The 26,045-nt window shown below is 45.9% G+C and overlaps 1 long non-coding RNA gene and 4 other non-coding genes across 5 annotated transcripts; 3 read left to right on the top strand and 2 right to left on the bottom strand.

Moving 5' to 3' along the window:
• Positions 1 to 1,377: 1,377 nt before the first annotated feature.
• Trnaa-ugc (transfer RNA alanine (anticodon UGC)) lies at positions 1,378 to 1,449 on the bottom strand. Its single transcript has one exon. It is a non-coding gene; the product is annotated as a tRNA-Ala (tRNA).
• Positions 1,450 to 7,744: 6,295 nt separating this feature from the next.
• Positions 7,745 to 7,816, top strand: Trnaa-cgc (transfer RNA alanine (anticodon CGC)). The gene has a single exon. It is a non-coding gene; the product is annotated as a tRNA-Ala (tRNA).
• A 979-nt stretch (positions 7,817 to 8,795) lies between these two features.
• Positions 8,796 to 10,587, top strand: LOC101724884 (uncharacterized). Its single transcript, XR_205389.3, has 3 exons — positions 8,796 to 8,865; positions 9,890 to 10,053; positions 10,271 to 10,587. It is a non-coding gene; the product is annotated as an uncharacterized LOC101724884 (long non-coding RNA).
• Positions 10,588 to 14,504: 3,917 nt separating this feature from the next.
• Positions 14,505 to 14,578, top strand: Trnat-cgu (transfer RNA threonine (anticodon CGU)). Its single transcript has one exon. It is a non-coding gene; the product is annotated as a tRNA-Thr (tRNA).
• An 8,504-nt stretch (positions 14,579 to 23,082) lies between these two features.
• On the bottom strand, positions 23,083 to 23,155 carry Trnak-uuu (transfer RNA lysine (anticodon UUU)). Its single transcript has one exon. It is a non-coding gene; the product is annotated as a tRNA-Lys (tRNA).
• Between the last annotated feature and the right edge of the window lie 2,890 nt (positions 23,156 to 26,045).

The raw sequence follows: 26,045 nt of genomic DNA, 5'->3' as shown, positions 1-26,045 counted from the left end.
GTGAAGTGAGGCCTGTCTTCCTACCTGTGGGTGGGCCATCAGTTTTCTCCTGTAAACCAAGCCCAAATGTTCTATACATTCCAAAACCCCACTGCCCCGAACATGTAAATGGCCTTAGCTCCTGCCCAGAAGGTGCCTCTCCCCCTGTGCTCTTGAATTTCTGCCTCGGAACCCTCTTGACACCTCTCGCGGATGTGTCCTGGAATTCTTCTTCCAGGACGGCAGCCAGCAAACCTGCACCCTGCCCTGTGGATGGGGTGAGTCAACAGTGCCATCTGCACTTTGGGGACCTCCTTGGACCCTGTCCCGTGACAACGTCCCAGCCAAGGAACCAGCAGAATAAAAAGCAGACCTGTTCTACAGGGGCGAATATTTGAAAACCAACACCGGTGTGTTGCGAAGCCCGTCTCGCTCCGCTTCCGCGGGGCCGAGACCCCGGGGAGGACAGGGACCTGCTGGTGCACACGACCCGCTCCGTTACAGCCCATTTGCCCTTCCACGCACATCTCGTGGTCTGCGTGGCTCTGCGCAAGATCGTGTCAGTCATTTGGGTCTTAATGGGAAGGAAATATCGTACCTCGAGTCGGACCCGGCCTCACTCAGGGCTCACAGCAGGTTGGATGCACACAGTCTCAAAGCAGCATGTGGGGAAAGGCCAGGGTGACACAAGGCATGTGGTGCAGGACAGAAGACATAAAACAGTTGGAAAGGAGATGAAGAGGATTGAAATTTTAAAATTGTACTTAAAAAAATACTACAGCTTCAGGACACAAACGTCACTCAAGCCTTTTCCCCTTCCAGGAAACTCTCTCCTAAATGAACAAATGAAGAGAGAAATTTCGAAGGGGCTTGAGGTCACAGCGAGCCTGGCCGGTCGCAAAGGGCCCTTTCCGCCTGTGAACAGGCCGTCCCCCTCTCCTGCAAAATGTGCCTTTCACCTGCCATGTGAACCCTCCTTGTTCCACAAATTCCCACCCAAGACACACAAACGTGCCCAGCTGCCGGCCACAACCTGCCCCTCGCTCTCGAGGGCCTGCAGCCCATTCTGAGGGTGTACTTTTGAAACCGTGCCCCATAAACCTCTTTATGTGACTTTCCGAAACCGACCGCCGTGGGCAGGTGTCTTTGGGGAACCTCCGAGAGAGCGCCCAGAGAGGAGCGCAGACAAAGCCAGGTCCCCGAGCTCTCGGGAGGCGCCACGGGGCTGAGGACTGCAGGCGGACCCCTCCTCCCGCATCTTCCACCTGCAGTCATAAGAATGTGACCCCGATTTTGCTAATGTGCGGTGTGATTAATTTAGCAATATTTAAGCGTTCCCGTTAGCAATATTTAAACGTTCCCGTTCAACTTTAAAAGATACCCCTAGGGCCCGGAAAGTGGAGATGCCGGGGATCGAACCCGGGGCCTCATACATGCAAAGCATGCGCTCTACCACTGAGCTACATCCCCACACAAGTGCAGAGCCTCTCCGAGCGGCTCTGGACCAGTCGTGCCCCGAGACCGTGGCGTGGACGCGCCGGCCGGTTTCCCATCCACGTGGGCGGAAGTCAAGCCCCGCGCCGCGCTGCCTGGAAGGAAAGTCTTCGCCGCCCGCCCGAGCTGCGGGTCTGAGCGAGAGGCTCTTTCCGGCGTCCGCTTCCTGAGCGGCTGCTCTCGCCGATCCCCCTGCGGCAGGGCAGCTGAGGCCTGCGCTGTCTCGGGGCAGGCGGGGAGCCGCAGGCAGCCCCGCCAGCCTGTGGTCAGTGGGCGCCCCGCAAGCGTTTGCGAACTGGCTTTGCGCTGAGGGTCAGGCAGTGAGTGAGCTCAAACCCTGTCCGGCAGGGTTGTGAGAGCGTTAGGCAAAGGCTCCCCCAAAGAAATCTTCCCTCGGCCTCTGAGACTCTTTCGCTCCCTCCACACAGCCTGGTGGAAAACTGTGTTTGTCTGGGCTGTGTCGAGCTGAGTCTAGTCCCGGATAGGTCTGGCTGTCTCAGAAGACCTGTTTTATATTGACTGTTTTCTTAATCAATTGTGTTGGACGGTCATTGGTTTTAAAAGAGGAGCTTGCTTTGATTTGCTTCTGACGCTGGAAAGAGCACCACTGGATTTGACGAGTGGCCAGAGGGAAAACCGTCCGGGACACTGTCCTGCCGTCTCTGGCCAGGCCCCTCCAGCCCCTGACAGCAAAACAGGGTGCTGCCCTTGGCTTACAAACTAGGGACCTGGAGGTTGTGAAGCCCCTGGCCCTGCAGCGTCAGGCCAACCAGAAGAGCTGCTCAGCCAAAGAACTAAACTTAGTCGCTGTGTGCTCACCTTCTCCAGCAGGGGTCAGATGCTCGGCGTTTATACCAGCAACTTTCCCATCCTTGGGACCCAATACCCAACATCCACAATGTAAGCTTCTCAGTCGGGCCTCTGCAGACCTGCAAAGGTTATTTGTCTAATGATGTCCCAGCCCTTTCCACTGGATATGCTTGACAAAGAATTTCATCATTATGACTCACATCATAAGTCAAGCGCCAAAGCTAAATCATTTCTGCAATCTGGAGTAGAAGGGCCAGAAGAAACAGGGTGATCACAAGCTAGGACCAAGGGCGTGGCTGACCTCTACCAGAGCGAGACCTATTCTTTGGCCTGTCCCTGCCGGTCCGGGTGGGGGAGCCCCATGTAGCCACCCCCCCACCCCCCCACCCCCGGCTGCAAGCCCAGCCTGACCGTCCTTACCTCCTGAGGAGTGGGGGTAACCTCGCCTCCTGCCTTAAGAATCCGATTTTCTCAAGAAGCCTCAATAATAGAGTAATATTTGCCGATATTGGAGAGGAAAAAGACCTTCTAAAGTATCTGAAGATTTTTAACTGCAGAGGACCGTAATATTGATCATGCCCAAGGCAGGCTGTGAAGAGTTAGCCCCACAACTGGCTTGTTTATAGAAGCGAGTCTGGTAACTCGCACCCAAATTCCGTTCCCACAGCCAAAACCTTCAGATTAGAAGGACAATGTTCCAATTACAACCATATATCTTGTCTATTCTGTTTCTAATTTGAGAATGCTTTGTCTTGTCCTTTCTGAGCCTTTTTTACATTAATTTCCACAGAAACTGCACATAGCTCACCTTTACCCCAATTGATTGCCAATGAAAGTCAGTGCCTGGGACTGGCCAGGGCCTTTGTCAATTGCATCGGCACTGGTCATCCTGGCGCCTGCTTTCTCTCTCCTAGTTCTGTCTCTCAGTGTATTCTTTTTCTCAGGCCTGCATCACACACTGGGCAGGTGGGGACTGGAACCTGACAACAGGGGTCTCTAGCAATTAACCTCAAGTAATGAGCATGGAGAGGACAGAAGGTGATTCTTCAGGAACAGTCCCCTAAGCCAGTTGTGGTCATGAAAGGGGGGCGGAAGAACGGAGTCAGAAACTGTATCCCAAGCAACTGTTTAACAGCAGTGAGCTCCTGATGATTAACAGTGATCTCTTTCTCAGTGGACTTATTTAGGAAAAATTTTAGAAAAAATAAATGTGATATTAGCAAGCATGCACACACATACGCATATCCACACATCTGCACCCATGTAGGTGACACTCTTATGGTATAGATGTAAATTATGTATGCATCTCACCTACATAAGCACCAAGCACTCACTGTGAGGCCTTGCTCATCCACACAACTCTCCATAGAATTTCTTTTCTTTCTTTTTTTTTTTTTTTTTGATACCGGGGATCAAACTTGGGTCCTTGTGCTTTCGCAGCAGGTGACAAAACCACTGAGCTAAATCCCCGGCCCATCTCCACAGATTTTCTAATGACATTCCAACATTATCCTTGAGGAAATTCAAAATTGAAATCAGCTTCTCTTATTTTAGAGACCATACTGTCTAATTTTATACATGATCATTAATGCTAAAAATCACTCCTTAAAACTGACACTCATTCCTATTGTTATATGTAAGTTCTTGGGAAAATAGCAAGGATGGAAAATTTACTATGATAAATTATGTGCATTCAAAAGCATAGTCTTACTTAAAAGAATCATCTTACTTAAAAGAAAAAACTCTTCTCACTTAAAAGAAAAAATTGTCCAGATAAAGTCACAACAAGAAAAAATGATATAAGAAAAAGAGACATCAATATTGAAATAATGGAGCTTGAAGAGGGGAGTGGGATAAAATAAAATTTATTTAAAAAAATAAAAAAATTTAAAAATATATTGAAATAATGTAAGGACAAAACTACATTTTTGTTCTAACAATATAGAAGCAACAAAAACCCATATAAAAGTAAGCTCATGCAAAGGCCAAGTAGGAAATAGATACCAATGTATTAATTCTCAGTTGTTACTGACTACATCACCTCATCTTTTTCAATCCAGCCTCTAAAACTATAGAACTCTTCTGTTTCCTTTTTAAATTTTTTTATTTTTATTAGTAAATATTTGCAATACACAATGATTACATTCATCATGGGGAGTTGGTACATGCATATCTTCTGCCTCCTTTTAATCACTTTTAAGAATAGAGTTGCACAAAGGGAAGGCAGGGGACATCACAATCCCTGACCTGAAATTATACTACAAAGCTATGATGATAAAAACAACACAGTGCTGGCCAAAAAAAAAAAAAACCAGACCAAGGATCAATGGAACAGACTCTAGAGGATGCAGAGACAACTCCAAACACACTCAGCCACCTTATCTTAGACAAAGGGGCCAAACCTTCACTGGAAGAAACATAGCCTCTTTAATAAACGGTGCTGGAAAAACTGGCTTTCCACATACCAAACATTGAAACCAGACCCATATCTTTCACCGTGCACTAAACTAAAATCAAAATGGATCAAAGATCTAAATATTAAAACAGAAACACTGAATCTGCTGGAAGAGAGACTAGGTGGAATGCTTGAGGACACAAAGACTAGGAGTAGGCAAAGACTTCATGAACCAAACCCAGACCGAATGGGAGATACTACAAAGAATCAACAACTGGGACCTCATTTATTAAAACCCTTTTGCACAGCAAGAGAAATCACCAATAGAGTAAAGAGACACAGTGTTGGGCCGGGGATTTAGCTCAGTGGTTTCACTGCCTGCTGCGAAAGTGCAAGGACCCCAGTTCGATCCCTGGTACCAAAAAAAAAAAAAAAAGACACAGTGTTGCGTTGGGATTTTTTTCCCAGCTGTTCCTCAGACAAAGGACTACTATCTAGAATATATAAAGAACTCAAAAAAACCCAGACCACCCCCAAATCTAAAGACCCAATCCAAAACATGGGCATCTGAAATGAACAGACACTTCTCAGTAAAAACAGCAAGGGCCGGAGATTTAGCTCAGTGGCACCGTGCTTGCCTCGAAAGTGCATGGTCCTGAGTTTGAGCCCCGCTGCTAAAAAAAAAAAACAAATCAGCAAGTAAATATATGAAAAAATGTTCAACATCACTGGTCATTCAAGAAGTGTAAATCAAAACAACATGAGATTCCACCTTACTCCAGAAAGAATGGCTGCTATCAAGAAATCAATAATAAATGCTGGAGGGAAAAAGAAACCCTTCTCCACTGTTGTGGGAGTGAAGGCTGGTACAACCACTGTGGAAATCAGTATGGAGATTTCTCAAAAAACTAAAACTAGACGTTCCATTTGAGCCAGTTCACCTTTTTGGTATCTTCCTGAATTATAAGCATCATACCACCGGAATATACGCACACTCATGTTCATAGCAGCACAGTTTGTAATAGTTAAATCTTGGAAATAACTCAGATGCCTATCAACTGACAAATGAATAAAGATGTGTTTTTTGACTACAATACTACTCTGCCATAAAGAAGAATGAGCTTCAGATATTTATAGCTAAATGGATGCACCTTGAGACCATACCCTGGAGTAAGGTAAATTGGACACACATGTTTAAATACCACATCATTTCTCTGGTGTAAGAAACTGAAAGTGGAAATAAGCACTGAGATGTATAATAGACATTGGGAAATGGGAAGAAAATGTTCAAATGGGAAGGGGAACAAGGGAGGAACGAGGAAGTAGGGAAGGATGGGACAAGAAAAAAGTGAAAATAGAAGGAAAGAATGGAAACAAAGCTTTTGTGCATAGGGAGGGGAGGGGCCTTGAGGAGAGGGGAGATGGGAAAAAGAGGCAAGAGGTGTCCTGCCCCGGTGCACATTCTCTGTGATAAGTGTTATTATGTATGCCTACAATGTACCAGCAAACGTTTTGCTACAAGGAAGAATTTTTTCAAAAGAATAAAGAAGATTACCATCTTCTATGGTTTTGTTGTAGTCAGTACCGCGCGAGGAATCGCGGCGCACGACCGAAGGCCTGCGCAGGGCCGGAGCCCAGCTGAGGAATCTGCGCCGGAAAGAGGAGGCAACTCCGAAGGCGAAGGCGAAGGTCAAGGCCCAAGCTCCTCAGAAGAGAATGGCTGAAGGCCCTTGGAAGAAAAACAGCTCTTCCAAGGAAAATCAGCCAAAATCCTTCCCTCCCGCTCTCCTTTTATCCCCTTCCGACAGCATTTGCGACTCAAATCAGCTGGGCTCCCACTCAAGTTGACAATTGCTTAATTACCCACCACACGTTTATAGCTAGATGCGCCCAGCAGCTCACGAGCTCGTGGGGGCTTCTGAGAGGTGACTGGATCATGGGGCATGATAGTCAACAGAGGATTCGTCCACGATGCGTTTCTACCTAGACGTGATGTTGGGGTGAAGCCGGGCCAGAGAAAGCAGGTCACTTGGCGCCCTGCAAGAGTTTCTCTCCCTCCTCCCCGCTTGATCTCTCCACTTCCGCTTCCGGCTCACCGCGCCACGCCCCCGCCCCGCCCCGCCACGCCCTCCGCCACGCCACACCACCAAGCCAACTACGGGCGGCGGAGAACTCCACACATTGTGAGCCGAAGTAAACTCCTCCCTGGAGTTTTGAGTGTTGGGTATTGTGTTTCAGCGATGAAAAAGTAACTAAGTCCCCATCAGTTGATAATGAAAAAGAATGGATAATGGTAATTCATTATAATATTCTTTTTTGGCCTATTATGTTGAAATATTTTACAATAAAAAGGGAAAGAAAAAAGTACACTGATTGATGCATTCAAGAAATAGACAACCGGTATAGGTCAATATCTATCGGTCTTTCTTTTTTTCTTTCTTTCTTACTTAATTAAGACAGGGCATTGGGCCGCGGATTTAGCTAAGAGGTTCTGCCGCCTGCCTCCCAAGCACAAGGTCCCTAGTTCGGTCCCCAGTACCAAAAAAAAAAAAAAAGACAGGGCCTTGCTATGTAGTTCTGGCTGGCCTTGAACTCAGTAGGAGCCTAGAGTGGCCTGCCTCAGAACTCCCCGGCGGAGTTCTCTGCCGCCCGTAGTTGGCTTGGTGGGATTACAGGGGTCCACCACTACACCCGGGTTAAGTCCTATATCGTTTTGAAAAATTGAAACGATAATCAACAGTCCTTCAAAACAGAAAATGGTATCTGGTAGGTATACTGGTGAATTCTAGTATTTTGGGAAAAAATTATACCAATTTTCCACAATTTCTACCTGAAGGCAGAAGCAAAGGGAATACTTTCTAACCTATTGTATGGGGCAGCAGTACCCTAATACCCAAGCAAAGACATTATAAGAAAAGAAAACTACAGACCAATGTCTCTCATAAACTTAGATGCAAAATTCCTGAACACAACATTAACAGGTCTAGCGCCCTATGCAGAAGGGAGGCTGGGAGTCGGAGGGGGACTTCGAACTACTTAGGCCTGGCAGAGCTCAGAGTGTAAGGTGGGGATGTAGCTCAGTGGTAGAGCGCATGCTTCGCATGTATGAGGCCCCGGGTTCGATCCCCGGCATCTCCAGTGCATCTTTTGCCTAAGCAATCCTTGGTCTAGAATATGAGAGATTTCGGTCCTTTCTCTGGCCGAGAATTAGTACGCGTTTCAGTTCTTTCTTGCCCCTGCACCGTTCCCTGTAGCTTCTCATCTCGATTTCTCTGCCTTCGTGACACCGCCCCGCCCCGCCCCTCCCGCTCCCGGGGTCGCGCGGCGGGCGACTCTCCCGCCCGAGCCTCGCACAAGAGGTGGGCTCAAGGGACCCAGCTGTGCGGCGCCGCGCGGGGAGAAACCTCCAGGGCCGCCACTCCGCAGGCGTCCGTGCAGGACACCCGTGGGGACTGCCCGACGGCGGGAGAGCCCCACGGACACCCTGCGGGCTTCCCTGACTGCCCAGTTTTAAAATTCAAAGTGAATCATGGAAAAAGACAGACTATGGCTTAAACTTTTTTCCTGTGAATATGTTAATAGCTGAGACCTCTAAGGTGGTGCGTGCCTCTAACCCCCTCACTGGGGAGGCTGCGGCCAGCCTGGGCTACGGGGTTAGAGTCTGTTAAAAACAGAATTTACTCCTCATTTTCCAAATACGTTCTAGGATCCAAAGTGGTCCATGGTTAATTATGTGAATGTCAGAGCTGGAAAAGATGTTTAGCACTTTTACCTCCATTTTCCTCTTAGCAATAAGGAAAATGCCTGAAAATCTTGAGATCATCATACTTTTTTTCTTTTAATCTCCCATGTCTTGAATAAGATTAATGCATTTTATAACATTAATTCATACGTGTATCCCCTTAATAAGTTCCATGTTTTAGTCAATTCAGATTGCTATAACATGACACGAAGGATTGATGGATGAACAGCGAACACTTATTTTTAATGGTTCCAGAAGCTGCAAGTGTGACAGCGAGGCCAGCGTGGCCCGGTTGCGTTTCTGGTGAGGGGCTCCCTCCTGGTTCCCAACAGAGGAACCCCAGGACAGAGGCTGACTCACTTCCGTTCCTTGCCAGGTGCTGGTTCCTGTGACCAGGCTCCGCCCTCAGGATTTGTCCTGAACTCCGGAAGCCATTGCACGGCAGGTAGGATTTTAGCACGGGAATTGGGGTGTGGGTCCGCAAATACACAGTTCATAGCACCCTGTTCCACAGTGACATATTTTTTAATGTTTTTATTTTTGTTTGGTTGTTTTTATGATTTTGCCTCTATTGGTGAAATGGCTGTACAATATTCCTTTCTCGTATTGTCTCTGTTAGGTTTTGGTGTCAATATTATACTTATCCCCAAAATAACTGAGAGAATTGAAAAATTTTTTGATGCTTAATAATATTTGTTCAGGGCCCAGATTTAGCTCAGTGGGGCCACTGCCTGCCTCAGAAGCACAAGGTCCTGAGTTTGATCCCTGGTACAAAAATAATAATAATAATAATAATTTTCTTTTTTAAGCAAAACATTTATTGGTACATTTTAGATGTACATGAAGGCTGGGGATTTAGCTCAGTGGCACCGTGCCTGCCTGGCAAGTGCAAGGTCCTGAGTTGGATTCCTGGTACAAGAGAAAAGAAAGACTAGTCATAATGATCATGTTCACCGTAGGGAATCATGATAGATCTTGCTTCTTTTTCCCCATTCCCCTCCCTTCATTTGCAGCCCTCTTCGCCTCTTTATTTACAAAAGCTTTGTTTCCATTTGTCCTTCTGTTCTCCTTTTCTCTTGTCCCTTCCTTCCTTTCCCCTTCCCCTCCTTTGTTCCCCTTCTCATTTGAAGACTTTCCTCCCATTTCCCAACATCTATTATACATTTTGGCTCTCATTTACCCTTTCAATTTCTCACCACAGACCCAGTGCAGTATTTAAACGTGTGTGTCCGATTTATTTAGCTGAAGAGTATGATCTCAGGGTGCATCCATTTAGCTGTAAACGCCTGAAGCTCACCCTTCTTAGGGCAGAGTCCCCACTACTCCTCCTCGGGGCCCACTGTAGGGCCATCGCCTGATCAGATCAACTTGGTCCAAGATTATGTTTTGAGATTTCTGTGCCAAAGCACCTGACTCATTTTGAAATTTACCCACAGTTCAGGAAACGTCCCCTTTGCTTCGTCTTGCAGGTGAAGTGTGCACTGTGCCTGGCAGGGGTTCGGAGAGGCATGGAGACAGGCCCAGTCCCTGCCAGGCAATGTTTGGCTCTCCCGTCCCTGACGCCGGGCCCAGCGGAGATACCCCAGCCGTCCCAGAGGCAGCCTGGGTGCTGGCGCTTTTAAGAGCTTCACAGGTGACCTGAACGGGCGCCGGAGGCTGGAACCCCGGGCCCAGAAGGTGCTGGGAGGTGGGCAGGCTCTTCCTTTCTCCGTGGCCGGCTTGTTAGACACCGCTGGCCACGCGGACAGCCCGATGCAGCCACGCCGCGGCGTAGGGAGGGGACTCAGTGTCCTCACAAACGCTTCTGTGAGGAAAGAGAGGCTTCTAACCTTTTCTTATCCTGATCTCAGGCTCATGCTCAGAACGGCCCCTCCGGAGACTCCGATTTGCACAGCTGGTTACTGGGAAGAAAGTGGGTGGAGTGAATTCAGGGCCTCCATTCTGGGAGAGGCCTGCACCCACCCTGCTCACCTGCCCACGCTGAAACCCTGCTGTCTCCTCTTAAAGCTAGGGAAGGCAATGGTGTCCTGAAACACAAATTTCCACCACGGAAAAGGGAACTGATTCTTGACAGTGTGTGCTACGTGTTCCAAAGGGAGCGCTAGTTTCAGGGTTTTATCACATGACTCTGGGTCCTTGATAAGAAAGTAAAAATTTTTAAACAATATTTCACGACATGGTTATTTGGAAAAGGAAAAGTGTGGTATGGGTTACTCTGAAATTGGAGTCAATAACTCCAAAGTTCTGTGATCTGCAGTGAATGATTATTGTAAGCACATATTTTCTTGCTAACCTGTTAGTGCTGCCGAGGGCAGACCTCGATACCTGCCGTCAAGACTCCCTGTCTGCCCAGGGCTGGAACCCATGTGGACATGACGTGCTCGCTATGATGCATTTCTGATACAGCCCCAGTCTCTGGCCATCCAGTGCCTCGAGAAGCCTTGCTGCAATGGGGCTGGCACCAGGTCTCTAACTCTGCCTCTGTCCGCCAGGGCCACTGCGAGCTGCTGCTGCTGGGGCAGGAGGATAATACAGGTGGTGACAGGTCTCCCACTACCCCAGCAGCTATTATGTACAGTAGCTGCCCTCTTCCCATCGTGCCTTGCCCCCTCCCCTGTGTGACGTCATGCCAAGATGGCTGCTCCCACCAAAGAACAAACCCTTCTTCCCAGCATGCCCCTGTTCCCACCTAGAGAGTAACCTAATACTCACTCACCTCCTACCACCTAGTGACGTCACCGGCTCCTCCATTCCCTAGTCACTACCTCACTCAACCCCACCTCAGCCCCTACAAACCCCACCCCAGTCTATAAAAGACTCTCCCTGCCCCGGCCATATTGCTTTTGTCTCTCCTTTGTTTAGAGACAGCTCAGCAGATCTATTCCCCTAATAAAGGCTTGTTGTGGCCTGGTCTGGTCTTGGTCTTCGGCCTTTTACCTGACGGGTGGGGCCCAGTCCAGGGTGCAAATCCCTCCTTGGCCGACCCTGCCCTAAACTGAGGCTTCTCCCTTATCTAGCCGACCTTACCCTAAATTTACGCTTTCTAACCTGAGTTATAGACCAATCAGTAGTAATGATATCATATTAACCAATCAACTGCTTGCTCTGCTTCTGTACTAGTTCTTGCTTGCAAACCCTATATAAACACTAGGTGGACAAAAGACAGCTGCCTGGTTCTTTGAGGAATTATTCCGACCAGGCCCATCAACGTAAATAAAGTGTGCTTTCTGCCTCTAAGTCCTTGGTGCCTGTCGGTATTTCCCGTTTGCTGTTACACTTTTAATCAGGTAACACTAGACCTCAATTCCTATAGGTTTTTTAAATCTGCAAAAAGAATATTAAGAAGAGCAAAGGGGCTGCCATGGTGGCGCACAGCAGCAATCCCAGCGCTTGTGAGGCTGAGGCAGGAGGATGCCTTCGTGTTGGGGGCCAGCCTGGGTTGGAGGGAAGTGAACACAGGTTAGCACTTTTGCATAGAATTGGCCTGGGCTCTCACAGGATTTCACTCAGTCAAGCTTTTCTTTTTTCTTTTTTGAGACAAGAGTCTCACTGTGTAGCCCAGGCTGACTTGGAACTCACAGCGATCCTCCTGCCTCAGCCTCCAGAGTGCTGGGATGACAGGTGTGTGCCATCACTCCTGGCCACATTTACTTTCTGAAGCGTAAATACCTTTCCACGAGCACTGTATTAGGTATTGATCCACTGGTTCCACCCCTTCATCATCTCATGATGATTGTATTTCACATGTCTGCTGGTCTTCCGGGTTTGAGGACTTGGTCACATTTATTTCACTCCACCTTAGCAAATAGTCTTTATTTTGGTTAAATATGACAATATTGAGAGTAGTCCAAATAGAGTCAGGAACTAATTGTGAATTACCAACGAAATATATGTTGAGGGCCGGAGATTTAGCTCAGTGGTTCTGCTGCCTACCTTGCAAGTGCAAGGTCTCAAGTTCGATCCCCGGTACCAAAAAAAAAAAAAAAAGAAATATACGTTGGGTCCCTCAGTGATGGCGAACCTTTTAGAGCTTTCAGTGATACAAACAGTACACTGCAGCACGTGTGCCGTCTGTTCACCACTGCTGCTTGAGACGGAAAATGTCTCCCAAGGCCTCGTGCGCTTGTAGACCATCAGCTTTTGGAAGGCGATCCAGTCGGGCAGGTGGAGCCACCTTGCTGCCAGGAGGTGGGGCCAGCAGAGGCGGGCCACGGGGCGGGGAGTGAGCCGGAAGGGTTGCGTCTCCTCCTGCCTCCTCCCTTTCCAGCTTCCGGGCAACCCTGAGGTGAGCATCTGCCCTCCACCCAGGCCCCTCTGCCAGGCTCTTCCTGCCTTGAAGTTGGCAACAATGCAGGAACTGAAACTTCCGAAACGGGAGCCAAAATGAATCTCTCTCCTTTACGTTCCAGGGGTCCGAGTATTGTGTCTCAGAGACTAGAAAGTGGCTAGGACACCTCCTTTTCAGCAGGACTCAAATAAATTAAGGAATCAGTTTAATTGGGCGATATAAAAGTGTATCTAAGGCAGTGCTGCAGTATATACTGAGCTGGAGAACACCCTGCTATGTACTCAGCGGCACCTTGCTCTTCTCTTATGACAGTATACAATTTGCTGACATTTCCTATTGATTGTCATCTGTGGCTATCACGTCCAGCTGTGGCCACAACTGATTTCAATGCCTGCCACATGCTGGGTACTCAACAATGCCACTTACTTGGGCAACAACTGAATACTATTTCACTGCAAATATTTCCTCCACTGTGCTCACGTGGCTGAAATTCGTGTATCCTGGTAATAATAAACTCAGCTGATTAACATTCAGAAAGGTTCATCGGTGAAGTAGCGACATAGCCCTACTCATCGAAGCCTGTTCATATAACCTGGATTAAATCAAAACAGTTCCATTCTGAGCCAGGGCGTGGCTCAGGGCAGTGTGCTTAGCATGCACGAGGTGCTGGCTCCATCCCTACTGGATGATGACAACGATGATGGATGATGTTACCCTGCTGGGTCACAGAAAAGTAAGTTATATTCACTGTAAAAACATTCTGAATGGGATAGAAAACTGGAAATGCCTTAAACATTTGGTTTCAGAGAAATTAGTAAAGACTGTGGGACTCGGCAGCTTCAGTAGGCCTGGGTGTGTAGCTCACTGGCAAAGCACTCACCTGGCATGTGCAAGGCTCTGGGTTTGATTCCTGACACAAAGAAATTAATTAAAGAACCTCAGGAGGCCAGGGCCCTGTTAGCCTCTGCCTGCTGAAGCGAGGGTCCAAGTTCTGACCTTCTTTCCCAGGAGGAGCCGGAGCTTCGGAGCACATCGATGGCTGCCCCCTTCAGCACAGGCTTCCGTCTAAGGAAGGGAAACTAGGACTCAGTCCCTCACAGCCTAATTAGGGAATTTTTCAGTTAATGTTTACAGTAGGTGCTGTGTATCTCATCCTACATCTGCAGATTCAACCTACCCCAGATTGAAAATATTCATTAAAAACAAACTTCTCCTGTACTGACCCCTTGTCACTATCCCCTAAACAATACAGTGCCCAGCAGTGACACTGTAGTAGGTATTATCAGTCATCTAGAGAGGGAGTGTACAGGAAGAGTGCACCTGGGCTGTAGGAAACCCTAGACCCTTTCATAGGACTCTGACTCAGCATCGCCGTCTGGTATCCGCCAACCTCAAGGACAACAGCAGCGTCCAGCGTCTTCCCGAAGGGACAGCAGCTCCTCCTCCTGCCATCCCCTCCTTGGGCAGCTTGCAGAGCCCCAAGGTGTTGGGTTCTATTGTTCAGCACTCAAGTGTGCTGCCTTCCAGCAACTGCGAGCCCCACTGATCTGCCAGAAGCTCACTGACCTCAGGGCAGCAAAGCCTCTCACACCTGAGCATCCTGGGCCTGGCCCCTCCCCTTCCCCCGGACACGCTCTTCCCAGTGACGATTTGTGTTTCGTTAGGCGTGAAGGGTGTGACTTTGCCTTTACTGCAATCATCTCTTGGGAGAGACCCCGCACCATAATCCCAAAGGGCAACTCAGCTTTCTCCTCATTGGAATCAACTTAATGACAAAGGGATAAGAGAAATGGTCTGGCTCTGTGGCTTAGTTGGCTAAAGTGCCTGTCTCGTAAACAGGAGATTCTGGGTTCAAATTCCAGCAGGGCCTTGGCAAGTGAAGTGTACATCTTAGATCTGAAATCATCTTCACTCACAAAATGCCCTGCTTGGAACTGTCATTTCTCCAACCCCTCGTTATTCCATGTACGTTTTTTCTTTTTCCCCAAAACTGCAGTTTCTCTGACACTGACACTTACTGAGTGCTCGGGATCTGTTATGAACATGAAACTTCTGAATTGAAACCAGAAATCTCTGGATTAGGACCATTTGAAAATACACTCTTAGGGCTGGGGATTTAGCTCAGTAGTTCTGCCACCTGCCTCGCAAGCGCAAGTTCCCGAGTTCGATCCCCAGTACAAAAATAAAATAAAATAAAAATACACTCTGCTGACTTCACAAAGTGCAAACAATCTTAAAGTACGCATATGTGAAAACTGATCCTAACTCACCGAACACTTCTGTGTCGCATTTCATATCTTCTCAACACTTCCAATCTACAGAAATACTAATGTAAACATCACCTAGCACAGTTTAGAGATAAAAAAACAGAATGAGACACAAGTAACCTGCCCAAACCTGATAGCTAAAGAGTAGATAGTGAGGCTAGGATTTACGCCTGATATTTTTCGTGATCTTAAATATCAACTAATCTTTTTTTTTGGTACCGGGGATCAAACTCAGGACCTTGTGCTTTCAAGGCAGACATGGTGTCACTGAGCTAAATCCTGGCCTTAATCTTATTTATTTATTTATTTATTTATTATTTGTTTGTTATGTAGTCCAGGGACAAAGTTCCCTGTCGAAACTTGCACTCATGGTGATCCTCTTGTCTCAGCCTCCCAAATGCTATGATTATAGGCATGCGTCACCATACCTGGCTTTAGCTAATCTTATTTACAAAACTAGTATCCAGCATAGTTTAGAAAAATAATTCTTCCATCTGTATGGTGTGTAAACTTATTGGACTAACTGACAGTTTTGTTTATGAACACACACAAACACACCACACACAAAGTTTTGCATAATCTTTCAAGATATTCACTAAAATCTCTTATGTGTCCATGAAGCTCGGAGCACATCCTTGACTTTTATGAATCTAGAGCTGACTGGTAGGGCTGGAGAGGTGGTCAGTAGCAGACAACAGCTTTGCATGTGTGAGGCTGAGTTGGGTCCTCAGTACTGCCTAGGAAAGTTCCAGAACCACAAATGGATCTTAAAAAGACTGAGGCTGTTGTGGAGAACCTTTTTTTTTTCTTTTGGCCCTGAAGACTGAACCCAGGGCCTGCCCCTTGGTCACCCCACCCCTTTTTATTTTTTATTTTAGACAGCATCTAGCTAATCCTTAAATTGTCCAGCCTGAGCTCAAACTTGTCATCCCTCTGGCTCAGCTTCCCACAGTGCTGGGATTACAGACATGCACCACTGTGCCCAGCTTAAATTTCACTTCCTGACTTTCTTTCTTTCTTTCTTTCTTGCTTTCTTTCGTTCTTTCTTTCTTTCTCTCTCTCTCTCTCTCCCTTTCTTTCTCTTTCTTTTTTTCCCCCGACATTGATTCTTATATAACTATCACTTTCTCTGTTCCCTTTTGAGGAGAGGCAAACAGTGTTGGGGATGGAACCCAGGGCCTCACACAAGCCTAGAAAAACTCTTCCACTGAGCAACCCCCCTCCCAACCCTCCTTGATTTATCAAGCCATTAGACACATGTCAAGTCAAGGCTGTCACGCCAATTCCATGAGGTTATATTTCTGGGTGTGAAGTCACTGACCTCAGCTCGGGAGGAGCTCTATGCAGTGCACATACCCCCTCCTAGAGCTGGTCTCAAACAGTTAAGATATCCCTTTATCTATCTTACGTGACACGTAAGTCAGCTTTCCAACACTCACAACATAACGCAGAAAAAGTTTATTTTAGCTCATGTATAAGAGGGTGAAGTCCATGGTTGGCTAGCTCCAACACAGAAACATGACTGAAGGGCATGGTGGAGAAAAGCTTCTTAACCCATGGCAGGCAGAAAGCAGAGAGAGAAGAGAGGATTCTGGGAGGGAGATATAACCTCCAAAGGCACAACCCCAGTGACTCTCCTCCTCCTAACAGCACATTTAGCTATGAACTCATCAGTGGATCAGTCCACCATTGAGTAGTGATCCAATCACATTCAAACAGCCCCATCTCTGAACACATGAGTCTTTTGGGGGATATTCTAAATCTAAACCATAACTTTCCATGTTGGTCCTGCCAAAGGCTCATGTCCATCTCATATAAAATGTATTTAGTCCATCTAGCGTTGCTGAGAAGTCCAAGTTCAAAGTCTCCTCTGAGACTCAAGGCAAATTCTTAGTTGCAAGCTCCTGTAAAAATAAAAAAGGAAAGTTGAACATTTCCAACATACAATCAATGGTGCATGGTAAACATTCCCATTCCAAAAGAGAGGAATAAGTGGATAGAAAAGAATTAGACCAAAAAAAATTGAAACCTAACATACCAAATATTAACTCCTGTAGCTCCATATCTGGCATTTAGGGCACACAGTGGTAAAATGTGAGTTCCAGAGAACTTGGGCAGCTCTACTAATATGGCCTTGCTGGTTGCAGCCCACATGGCCTGTCTCCTGGGCTAGCTCCACTCATGGCCTGAGGCTTTCTTCAGTAGATGTTCTATACCTCTAGCATCTCTGACTTCCTGGGGTTTCCACTGCACCTTGGACTTCATTCCCAAAACTTCAAGCATTGTTCTCTCAGGGTCTCCTTCATGGCCTCCTAGGCCTTCTTTTGAGATCTGCATGGAAGCCTTCTGGTGAAAGTTAATTGTGGTGTCAACTTGAGTAAGAAATGCCTAGCAGATTGGTTTAGCACAGTTCTGGGTGTGTCTGGCTGACAGACTTGCTAAGAGAGAAGACCCACCCTGGATGTGGGTGGCACTGACCAGTAGGATTGTATCTTGGATGGAGTGACAAGGGAAAGAAGAAGGAAGTCTCTCATTTGGTCCTTCAGGGGAGCTCTGATCTTAGCCATCACCTTTGGATGTCTGTCTCCAGGCTTCCAGCTCAGACTCTTCAGCCTTCCAATCCAGACCCTTCAGCTTCCCTCTAGAGGCTCACATGAAACTCTGCAGTGAGGTCCAGACCTTCAAATTTGACTAATCCTCCAGCTCTCCAGTGGATGGGGACCCTTTTCTCTCTCACACACTCAACTCTGCAGTAGTCTTTGTAAGCTACCTTGTAGCAATCCAGAGTTGCTCTTCACTCTAGGGAAAGCAGAACTCATTCAGTGGACCAAATCATTATTGTAATAAAAACAAAAGAAATCAATGTGCCTATGAATGCAGAGAAAAGCTGGCAGCAAAGTGGTTGACCAGGCATATGTGAGAAAGAAGCACGGAGTTCTGAGCAACAGTCTGTGGTGAGTCCTGGATCTGCCATCAGCAAAATGGGGAAGTTGGCCAGAGCATGGGGACATTGGCAATCAGAACACTTCTCACTCTTTTTTTTTTAAGCTTTACTTTTAAAATAAAAATTTTATTTTTACACAAATGTAGCTAGAATAAGACAAAGGATCCGTATATATCCTTTACCCAATCTGCTCATATTAACACTCTCTTTACACACACACACACACACACACACACACACAGAACCATGCTTGATTGGGGATTAGAATTTCCACAGATGAATTTTTATGACCATTCTGACCACAACAAGGCTAAAGCACAAATGCAACTTTCTGGAACAAGTGTGATCATTTATTCATTTACTCACTATTTGATTCATGCATCTCCTTCACTTTCTCCTTCTCTTTTTCTCTTCTCTTCTCCTTATCTCTCTCTCTCTCTCCCTCTCTCTCTCTCTTCCTTTTTACTTGAAATGATGCTATAATTTATCAGATTGACTCCAAAATAAACCCCACTGGCTGATGGGAGAGTTTCAGACAAAGTACACTAAGTTCTTTTGTCTAAAATATTTTAGATCAAAATCAATGTTACTTGAAGCTCATCTTAGACTGAAGGACTACCCATCCCACACCCAGGTACATACTTCCATGTGGCAGATCCAAAGTCCACCTTCCTCCAAATTGTTCGTTAAATTTTTGAAAAACTATTCTACTTATTTCCTAATTGAATTCTTTTGGAAATTGTTCTGTAGACGTCGTGCACTTTTCTTGTTCTGCTTGAGCAGGCAGGTGCTGAGGACAGACCCAGGGCCCTGCACAGCAGACAGAGCTCCACCACTGATGGCACCCCCAGTGCTTCTGATGCATTTTAATACAATTTCTATCTCTACATATGCTACAAAAACTGTTGCCACTTATCCCTGATTTTGCAGTTTGTCAAATGATCAAATTAAATTTGACCTCTGCAAATGAATCAATGGTTTTTATATAGCTGACTTTTGTCATTCACAAAGGTTTTCTCTACACAAAATTCAATAACTTTAATTTTATTTTAATCAAAAGGTCAGTTTAACCTCATAATATTCATTTTTAGTTCATATATTCCAAATAGTAAATAAATCTCAATTGTTCAACCTTAACATATAAAAGTTTAATTTAATCTTTGCTTGGGCAAAGGAGAAATGAGAATACAAATTCAGACCTTTGCCAAACAAATCAAGAGAAAGAGCTAGAGGGTTTAGCTAGAGGTTAGTAGAGTTTAACTTAATTTAGCTTCACTTACATGAAGCAGGGTTTTGACAGAATCAAAGCAAAGCAACCTGGCCTGGACTGAGAAACAGACTGATGCTGTTTTCTTGAGGCTACAGAATTAAGATAAGTTTTCAATGTTTGGGGGGTGTGTGTGTGTGTGTGTGTGTGTGTGTGTGTGTGTGTGTTTATGTGTTTTCAGGTACCAGGGATCGAACTCAGGACCTTGAGAGGTAGGCACACTGCCATTGAGCCAAAACCCCAGCCATTGAGCCAAAACCCCGGCCCCGTAAGTTTGCAATGTTAAGAGGAAATTCTCGCTGAGACACTGGGAATGACAAGTAGAAGCTTTTCTGAGGAAGACCAGCTCTCCGCTGAGTTGTTCTTGGCTGAAGAGCAAAGGGGAAAGCAACCCCACGCTGCTTCTTCCGGTCCCTCGGCCTTGGGCTTCCCCCTCTCCTGGAGGCTCCCCGCGTCTGCAAAGCCTTGGCGTGGAAAGGAAGCTGGAGCTTCCTCCCTCAGAATAGAATGCAGGAAGTGAAACTCTGTACAAGTGTTAAGAGTGGTAAAACCTGGGTATCAGTTATCAGACTCAGCCCTGGACAGAGGCTGTAGATGGATACTTGGAAATAAGAAGGTGGAGGCGCCGGGGACCAAACCCAGGATCTCATGCATGTAAAGCACGCACTCTGCCACTGAGCTACACCCCCATCATGGAGAGCTGCTACCACACATGACAGCTGTTCTTTGTGGACTTTTGATCAACCTCTAAAACATGTTTGTTATAGTTTGTCATGCAAGAATTGTGCCAACTTTACAGGTCTCGAATGTCAGAAAGACTTATGCAAACTAGTGTCCCTGAAGGCTTTGAGTTCATGTAAAACTGAGCAGGCTCAGTCCAGAATGAGTGGCTGCAACACCAGCTTTTAACCTAGCAGGACTGTATTTCGTTGATTATAAGTACTGATAGACAAAGGTGATCTTTCTTACTTGTTTGTTTGTTTTTTGGTACCAGGTTCAAACTCAGGACCTTGCACTTGGCAGCATCACTGAGCTAAATGCCCAGCCCCTAGCAGGACTGTAAATGCAGGCATTCACATCAGGAGCCATTTGGAAAGACTGGTGTCAGCATAAGGAGAAGCACAGATGATTCGGGCAAATTGCTGGAAAATTTCCTAATGTATAATAGGAAGTCTAACTGGAAGCAGGGGCCCCTGGGTGCAGCCCCCACCAACAAGAGGCACCCAGGCTCAGGTCCCCAGTTTGGGTACTGAAGGTCAATGTGTGCCTGACTCTCTGCCTGCTCTAAGAAGAGAAACTCGACTCAGTAGTGGACAAACCTGTCACCCATGGAGTAACAGTGTAAGAGAGGTGCTAAAGATTAAAATAAAACCTAGACTACGACAATTAAGAAAGAACTTTTAGCATAAGTGTCTTAGTCAGTTTCCTATTGCTGGGACAAAACACCTGACAGCCACAGCTTAAAGGAGGAGAGGCTTATTTGGGCACAGCATCACCACAGTACCACAGCCATTTCCAGCTGGGACATCACTCAGGCTGGGAAAAAAACATTACAGCCCATCTAAAAAACAAAAAATGAAACTAAGCAAAACAAAGAACAGCTTAAAGATGTACGTCAAGGCTCAGAAGTAGAGATGGCAGGGATGTTGAGTTATCAAAACTCTAAAACTACTCTAGGAACTATGCTAAAGGCCAAGACTGAAGTATGCAGCGAGGCAGAGTGGGGGCAATGTAAGCAGAGCACAGAAAACCATGGAGAGACAGGAATGCTCATTCACTGCTAAGGAAACACAAACTGGTACAGTCACTTGGGAACCAAAACAACAGTTTCTTACAAAATTAATCATCCTCTTACCATAATAAACTCTGGCAATTGCGCTCCTTAGTATTTACCCAAAGGAGTTAAAAACTTATTTCTACATAAAAAAAATGCATGCAGATGTTTATAGCAGCTTTGTTAATAATCTCTAAAACTTGGAAGGAACCAAGATGTCCTTCAGTGAGTAAATAAGTAAATTGTGCCACATCCAGTGGAATATTACGCAGTGCTAAAAAGAAAGGCTATCTCAACCCATGAAAAAACATGGTGAAAACATACATATATAATATATATATATATTTATATTGCTAGATGACAGAAACCTATCTGAAAGGCTATATAGAATATAATTCTAACTACATGACCTGTAAAAGGTAAAACTATGGAGACAGTAAAATGATAAGTGTTGGGGTCAGGGATTTAGCTCAGTGGTGCCATTGCCTACCTTGCAACCACAAGGTCCTGAATTTGATCACCGGTACCAAAAAAAAAAGATAAGTGTTGATTGGGGAGAGGGAGAAATTGCTGAATGGTAGGGCACAGAAGAATTTGAGGGCAGTGACAACACTCAGTATGATACTCTCGAGGTAAATATGGACCATTGCTCATTTTTCCAAACCCACCAACTGCGCACACCAGGGTTGACCTCCAGTTTAAACTGAGGCTACAGAGTGTTAACAATGTGCTGCTGATGTAGCTGGGACTGTAGCTCGAGAAGGGTCGCCTAGGGAATTGGTTCCCTGGATTCAATGCACAATGCTCATCCATCCTGGTGCTCAGAGCATGCTACAGTTATGATCCAAGGGGGCCTGGATACTGCTGCAGCTGGAAGCAGACTTTGGCATTGTGCATGTTATGTTGGTTTTCCATGCAGGCAGAATACAAGAGTTACAGGGCTTCCACTCAGGTATCACAAGAAGGCCTGGGAGCCCAGGCAAGACACCCTGAGGGCAGTGTGTGAAGTTGTGAGAGTAAAGCTGAACATGCAGTGGAGACTCTAAGAAGGTGGAGATGCTAGGAATGTGAATGTCTGCCAGGGAAAGCTACAGCCCATGAGTGGAGTGAGCCCAAGAGAGAGGCCTTATGGGCTGTGACCAGCAAGGCTAAGGGCTGGAGCTCCCTAAATCCTCTGGAACTCGCATGTCCACCACCATGGACTGCAGATCACCATACAGAGCTGCAGGACTTGAAGGTTGCTGTGCAGGGTTTCAGTCATGTTTTGGTCTAATTCTTTTCTAACCTCCTAGTCCTCCCTTTTGGAATGAGCGTATTTTCCCTGTGCCATTGTACCTTGGTATTATGTAACTTGCCTTTAATTTTTCAGGGGTTCATGGATAAGAGTTCGCCTTGAGACTTGGACTTGGACTTTTTAGAAATGCTGAGACTATAGAGACTTTGGGAATAGATTGTTGCCTTTGTGGTTGTACACAGGATAGTTGCATCATGTTAGGTGGGATTATGAACTTGCTCTGCAGATGAAGCATTTGTTCAAATGTGTTGGGTATCAAATTGACAAGCAGTGAGATATGATTGTTAACCTTTATTGTATCAACTTGATTGGCTTAAATGCCCAGGGAATTGGTAAAGCGCATTTCCGGGTGCGCCTGGATGTGTCAGGGGTCCTGTATATGATTCCTTGCCCTTTCTTTTCTGGTCCTGCTCTTCTGCCGTGTTTCCTGGCCACCAAGAACAAAGCATCTTTGCTCCACCTTCTACCATGAAGTTTCTGCCTTGGAGCAACTAGACCATGAGACTGAATCTCTAGAAACCATTAGCCAAATTAACTTTCCTCCTTTAAGTTAAAAAAAAAAGCAATCTATCACCAAGCAAGAGTTAAAAAGAAAGCAACCTATCACCAAGCAGAAGAGAATGGTTTTCCTGTACTACAGTTTGGTAAAAGGTACCTACACATGACTTTTGAGCTTGTATCCTTATCCATTTTTCTGATCACCTACCTCCTCCTACAACTTCCCAAAGTCGGAGTTGGACATCTCACCTCAATTTTATCCAGGTCAATATTTTCCAATCCAGAGCTCAAGCATTTCTTGGCAGATGGGAAGTAAAGTACCAGATTTAGCACCCGAACAGGGACTTGAACCCTGGACCCTCAGATTAAAAGTCTGATGCTCTACCGACTGAGCTATCCGGGCTCATGGAGAGGCTCCCTTAAAGTGCAGGTAAGGGTGAAAAGCGGCCAGTGGGTCCACGTCCACACTCACCGACCGGCTCATTTACCAACATTCACACGGACCCAGAGGAGGCAGAGGAAGGACGCGGGACAAACGGGCTGCACCGCTCAGCCACGCGGCCCCGAGGACGTCCTACTGCTCGGCCAGGGCCACTGGGTCTGGGCTTTGGGCCTTGGCGTCGGTGTCCCGCCCTGCTGAGCCGCGCAGGAGGGGTGGGGAGGGGCGGGGAGGGGCGGGGGGACCTCCACCCGAGAGCCCTGCTGTAGATCCCAGCCTCCTGTGAGCCACCACAGCTTCGGCTAAAGGTTAAGGAATAGGCGGAAAGACACTCATAGTGAAGCTGAGTCTTGGGTCCTGGTCAATGCTGTTGAAGGCAGCAGACAAAGGCCACCAAGCACATCCAGCGTTTATTGGATACAATCATGAGAAGGAATAGGGAGTTAGGGAGCTTTGAAGGCATCTAGTGGACACTGCCGAACACCTGGCACGATGGCTCCAGGCAGGGCTGTCGGAGTCGGCACTGCTTATCTTGCTAGGATAGAAGAAACCTTCACTGGGACCAGGCACAATCACCAAGTGACCCACAAGGTCTGTGAGAAGCCATAGTTCAGGGGAAAGGATTTTAACTGGGGTCATACTGACCTCAGCTGCATGCAATTCAGCAGACCCTGCCGCTTCACAGACCAGGACCTAGGCCTCAGTGACAGCCATTAGCAAAGGAGTAATGCTAGCCCAACGCTGCTAGCTGGCATGCCTGATATAAAACAGTTTAGCCGAATTATGGAAGGCAAGAAGCAGGTGCCACCCATAGCCTGCTAGTACTGGGCAGGAACGTCTGCTACGGAAGAGGAAGCCAGTCGTGGTGGCACGGGCCAGGATTCCTAGCCCTTTAGAGGTTGAGGCAAGAGGGTCTAGACTTGGAGGTCAGCCTGAGCTGCATAGTGAGATCCGAGCTGAAAAGCCAAGAAATAAAAAATAGGCATTGGGTCTCATGAAAAATTTCTAAGTTTGTGCACAAAAGACGCTATAAACAGGGCAAAAATATTTATAAGTCATGTAAAGAACTCCAAAACTATCAACAACCAGAAAAATGCAAATCAAAATAGACAAAGAATCTGAATAGAAACTTCTCCAGAGATGATATACAAATGGCCAATATGCACATGAAGTCACTCGGCATCACTAACTATAAGGGAAATGTAAATCACTAATAAGTGAGCTGTCTCACATTCATTAGGATGACCACTATTTTTTAATTTTAAACCAGCAAACAAGTGTTGATGAGAATGCAAAGAAATTGGAGTCCTTGTTCCTTGTTGGTGAGAATGTAAAATGGTACAGCTACTGCGGAGAAAGTACAGAATGGTTTCCCTCAGCAGCTTCACTCCTGAGTATATACTGAAATAACTGGAAGCAAAGACTCGACATATCTGTACAGCCTTGCTCCAGCAGCATGATCCACAGTGGCTAAGTTGTAGAGGTAACACAAATCCACTTCAGTGGATGAATGGATAAGCAAAATGGGTATACATGCAATGAAATATTCAGCCTTTAAAAGGAAAGCCATTCTGCAATATGCTACAGTACTGAAAAAGTTTGAGGACATTATGCTAAATGTGAAATAAGACAGAAAAAGAAAGACAAATATGATTTCACTTTTGTGTGGTACTGAGTGTTATCAAGTTACAACTCAGAAAATGGAGTGGTTAATTAGCCAGAGGAATTAGACAAGAGAAAGAAATAAAAGGAATAAGGATAGGAAAGGAAGAAGTTAAATTTTCATTATTTGCAGATGACATGATACTGTACAGAGAAGACCTCAAAACTTCACCAAAATACTTCTAGATTTAATAACCAAATTTAGTAGTGTAGCTTGATACAAAGTCAACACTCAGAACTCAGTAGCCTTTCTGTACACATACTGAGAGATAAATTACAGAAACAAAAAAATTAGGGAAACAACACTTTTCACAATAGTATCCCCCAAAAATGAAATGCCGAAGAATCAATCTAATGAAGGAAGTAAAAGCCTTGTACATGGAAAACTACAGTACTCTGAAAAAGAAGATTGAAGAGGATTTCAGAAAATGGAAAGGTATCCCTTGGTATCCCTTGTTCTTGGGTAGGAAGAACCAATATACTGAAAATGGCCATACTTCCAAAATTGTTATACAGATTTAATGCAGTCCTGACCAACATTCCAACAGAATATCTCACATAATTAGAGAAAACAATCCTACAGTTCATTTGGAATCAGAAGAGAGCTAGAGTAGTGAAGGCAATTCTGGGCAACAAAGGCAAGGCATGGGGCATCACAGTCCCCAACCTGAAATTACACTACAGAGCTACTGTGATAAAAACAGCATGGCACAAGGAACAGACTAGAGGATGCAGAAACAGTTCCAGACACACTCAACCACCTTATCTTTGACAAAGGAGCCAGACACCTCCACTGAAAGAAAGATAGCCTCTTTTTTTTTTGGTACCAGGGATCTAACTCGGGTCCTTGCTCTTGCGAGGCAGGCGTCAGAACCACTGAGCTAAATCCCTGGCCCCAGATAGTCTCTTTAATAAATGGTGCTGGAACATCTGGCTTTCCACATGCCAAAGATTGAAACTAGACCTATATCTGTCACCATGCACAAAACTAAAATGAAAGTGGATCAAAGATCTAAATTTTTTTTTTTAGTTTTGAAAAATGTTTTATTCAAGAATTTTACATAATTTCAAATATTTTCCAAAATACAGTTTCCTAGATTGGTACAAAGGAATGTAAATTGCATAAGAAATTTAAATCATTAAATATGTTTTACTAGGGCCAGGGATTTAGCTCGGTGGTTTCACCGCCTGC

The sequence above is a fragment of the Heterocephalus glaber genome, unplaced genomic scaffold (genome assembly GCF_053883595.1).
Source record: "Heterocephalus glaber isolate CG9 unplaced genomic scaffold, H.glaber_assembly_v1.0 deba00001472, whole genome shotgun sequence".
Taxonomy (NCBI): domain Eukaryota; kingdom Metazoa; phylum Chordata; class Mammalia; order Rodentia; family Bathyergidae; genus Heterocephalus; species Heterocephalus glaber.
The sequence above is the reverse complement of the archived record's forward strand: the minus strand, read 5'-3'. Positions and strand labels throughout refer to the sequence as shown.